Below are 3,978 nucleotides of genomic sequence, written 5' to 3' on the forward strand. Positions count from 1 at the left end.
CAGGGAGGCGGAGGTTGTGGTGAGCCGAGAGCACATCACTGCGTTCCGCTCTGGGCAACAAGTCTGAGACTCCACCTCAAAAAAAAGAAAAAAAAAAAAAAGTGAAGCCAGTGGAAGAAAGGAAACAGGAGAAATGGTTGCCACGTATGTTCTAGTTGGTTCCAAATGACAGCAGCACCAGTTTGTACTGTCTCCCAGAAGTCTGTGTTCCTACTGTTTACATATGCATCTTCACAAGCCATTGCTGACAGATGAGATATGCTGAGAGAGGGTTACCTGTTCTGGTTCTTGACACCTGGCAACTTGAGAAAGCTAATTATTTTGGAATCTGGAAAACCATCAAACTCCTTTTCTTTCTCTTCACCTTATTGGGAACCTTTTGGTTGATGAGAGGCTACCATGGATCAGCCATTCAAAAGCTATAATAATGAAGTGGGAACTGCAACAAGGAAGTGACTCAAGAACCAGGGCCCTCTGCTGCTGGGACTCAGGGGAAATATTTTTCATTAAAAAAAAAAAAAAAAAATTAGAAAAAAAAAATCCAGTCTGTCTGACTGGATCAAAAAAAAGAAAGGAGGAAAGAGAAAGAAAGAGAAAGGGAGAGGGAGAGAGGAAGAAAGAGAAAGAGAGAAAGAGAGAAAGAGAGAAAGAGAGAAAGAAAGAAAGAAAGAAAGAAAGAAAGAAAGAAAGAAAGAAAGAAAGAAAGAGAGAAAGAGAGAAAGAGAAAGAAAGAAAGACAGACAAATAGTTACCCTTCCCTGAAGACTCAGTGTTCTCTCAAGGCCTCTTCCTTCTTTCCTGAAGGCACACTCAGTTCTGGAGCAGAAGCTAGGAAGCTACCCTGAGATAAATCACTTTCCCCACCCTTTTTAATCTTGTGAAAGAGTTGCTGCCAATTTTAGAATTCCTCCTGTGATCAGAAGATAAAGCAGAACAATGCTGCGGAACTAAGTTGATTTCTAAGGGACATTCTTCTAGAACGCGCGTAGCCTGCCTGGAAGTGTGTGTGCATGGAGGAGGGGCGGGTTTGGGGGGAAAGAAAGGAGTAAGAAGTGGGGGTGCACAAGAGCCGGTAGCTACAGCCATAAGAAATAATCACACATTTGCTTCTAGAATTCCCCATAGAATAGAAACTCCATCCAATTTTCCCTTCCCTGGGGAGGTGTAGGCATGTTTATTACAGCGCTATGAGGGATTCATCCACTCCACACTCCCCATTGCCCTAGCCCCCTTTCTCCGACCCCCGTCCCAGCCAAATCAGACCATTTTTTCTTTCCCGTTATTTGCTGAAGGTTCAACTTCTCTTAGAGCCTTCTAATTATGCGTATATACATACAGGCTGATAATTTTTAGTTTAGGCTGAGAAATGCAGGCTAAATCAGTCTGCTACATTAGATAGTGAACGTCTGGATGATGTGGACCCCCTTCTCCTATTGCTTAAAGGACAATCTGTTGTAAAATGCTATGGAATCTTTCCTCTCCGCTTAACATCTTTGTGCCCCAGAAGCACCATCTGTAAATGGGGATAATTTTCCTATCTCTTCCCATGGTTACGTAATTTTTAAATCTCACACGTGAGGACCAAACGACAAGCATAATCTCATTAAATTCTCAATAAGAAGGTATTATTATGGAGATTGCATGTGAAAATACTTTGTAATGTAGAAAGAGTCGTCTGGCTGTGAGTTATTATCATGGGGATATCTTCCTTACCTGGCTGTTGTGAGGATGAAACGAGACGCCGACCTCAAAGCGTTTTACGTGCCATCAAGCATTTTACAGAAACCACGTGATAGGCTACTAATTACCCACCGTACACCACCTGACCCACCGTGAGGCGTCGGTAAATGCTGGTTGGAGTGGAGGAGTTTAAGTCTCGCCTGTTCCTTTCAGTCTTCCAATCACAAAGTAATCTCGGCGCCGCCGGGGGCCAAGACACAAATCTGGGAGCCTCAGCCTAGACGGAGTAGGGTGCGGAGTCCCGGGGGAGGGGGTAGGAACAATAGGGTACTTCAGTGCCCGGGCCCGGTTTGCGGGGCTTCGGACGCAGGGCCCGGGGAGCGGCCAGCTGGGGTGTCCTGGGAGCTCCCCTCCCCAGGTCTGGGGTGTGCACGGAGAGGGTCCGGAGCCTGCTCAGCATTCCCCGGGAGGGATCCGGACCCTGGTCCCCTGGGCTCGTGCTCCCCAGCGCCCCAGCTCCCTTGCTCACGCCACACGGGCAGCGACAAAGCCCCGCCCGCCCGCTCAGGTAGGCCGTCCGCGCCAGCCAATTCACAACAAGCCCGGGCGGGGAAGGCGGTGCTTCCCTGGTCGGAAGTGACGTGCTGGCTTGGCTGGCTGTGGAGTCGGCCGAAGCTTTCGGCGGCGGCTGAGCCAGCTGAGGGGAAAAATGGCTCGGACTGTGGCGGCTTCGGCGGCTCAGGTTGTAGTACAGGCGGAGGCTCAGGCAGCTTGAGGTGAGGAGCGGTCGGTGCGGCTGGGGACGATATTCGGGATCCTGCTCTGCGAGGGTGGAGAGGGGCCCCAGGGTTCCCGGGCTGGAAGGGTCTCTTGTCGCGGCCCCCAGTGCCTTGGGTGCCCGCGTCTGACCCTCCATCCCGTGCTCTTGGCGCTGCGCAGCCCGACTCCCCTCCCTCCGGGCCTTACTTCCCCGCAGGCCGTCGGCAAGTGCTGCGCTGGAGGTGCTAGGAGCCCGCGTCCCCACCAGGCCCCTCTTGTCGGGAGCGGAGGTGCGCCTGGGAGTTAGTTTTGTCCCACAGAAGGAGGGCAGGCCCCCTGGCCCGCCGGCCCCCCCTCCCCCGCCTTGTCCCGCGGGACCGGGCTGGAGCCGCAGTGGCCGGTCCTATTCTCTTGGCAGATTGTTCTGGCGAGTGTGTGTGTTGCACTTCTCAGTGACGGCCCCTTCTTTCACCTCCTGTCCCATCTCTGGCTCTGGGGGCCAAGGATACTTTTTCTTCTCCCCGGGCCCCCCACTCCCACCGCGTTGCCTGTAGCTGCGAATCCACTTGCTTTGGGAAGACTTTTCTTTCAGTGTGTATTTAGCGCATCATCCTTCTGAGAGAGCGGTCAGATTAAAAAATACTAGCTTAAGTCTTCCTGAGGGACGGAGGAATAATAAATAATTGAAAAAAAAAGGCACATACTTATTTTCCTCACTGAATTTTTGCCTTTAAAAACGAGATTCTCTAGCTGTGGAATTATTTTGTGGGGGGCGGGGAGGAGGGATTGAGGAGGGAAATGAGGAAGGAGAAACTAAGGAAAAAAGTCTGGAGATGAACGTGGAAGAGAGAGCCTGTTGTGGTTCTCTTCCTATACTGGCCTGATATAAATTGAGGTTATAATTATATTCTTATTTTGAACAGTGGGGGTTTGAATTAAGTGAAACGAAGGAGGCCTTCCTCTTTGAACAAGATTAGTTATTAAAGAAATGTCCTGAAATCTTTCCTAGTGGGTTTCAGGCAGAAAAGCTCTATTGGGAAAATTTTTAAATATGTTGTAGCATCAAAGGCCACAGCATAGAAGAGATGCAAGAAGAAAGCTGTTTGCAGGGGAATGGTGAAGACATAGTAGAAAGGGGGAAGGCTGCACAGAAGTCCAGGAACTAATTCCAGGAGAGACTTTGTACCTTTGCCTCCTTGGCTTATGGTTCAAGTCTCCACAAGAGACTCCTTTAGCAGCTCTGCCATAGTTGGGGTTGGTGCTCTTTTTTTTTTTTTTTTTTTAATTTACATGGGGTCTCACTGTGTTAGCCAGGCTGGTCTACCATGCCCAGCAGAATGGTGCTTTTTTTTTTTTTTTTTTTTAATTTGATCTAACCCTATCTGGACAGGATGGTGCTCTTATTCACAGTAGCAAATTAGACGAAAGGACCCTAGTTGAGGTATACAAATTTTATATTTATTTTTATGCAAGATATTTGTTTAATATCAAGACAGTGGATACATACTGAAAAACAATGTAACTGAATGAAAATAGAGA

General features: G+C 48.8%; 1 protein-coding gene across 2 annotated transcripts in view; it reads left to right on the plus strand.

Moving 5' to 3' along the window:
- The first annotated feature begins 2,311 nt into the window (after nt 1-2,311).
- PIK3C2A (phosphatidylinositol-4-phosphate 3-kinase, catalytic subunit type 2 alpha) overlaps nt 2,312-3,978 on the plus strand; it is a 129,732-nt gene continuing 128,065 nt past the window's right edge. Inside the window, exon 1 of one of the 2 annotated variants that reach the window (XM_011992953.1) lies at nt 2,312-2,456. The gene's annotated coding sequence lies outside the window, so the exon portion shown is untranslated. The remainder of the gene's footprint in view (nt 2,457-3,978) is intronic. The other variant, XM_011992954.1, reaches the window with a different exon arrangement.

The sequence above is a fragment of the Mandrillus leucophaeus genome, unplaced genomic scaffold (genome assembly GCF_000951045.1).
Source record: "Mandrillus leucophaeus isolate KB7577 unplaced genomic scaffold, Mleu.le_1.0 Scaffold420, whole genome shotgun sequence".
Classification (NCBI taxonomy): Eukaryota; Metazoa; Chordata; class Mammalia; order Primates; family Cercopithecidae; genus Mandrillus; species Mandrillus leucophaeus.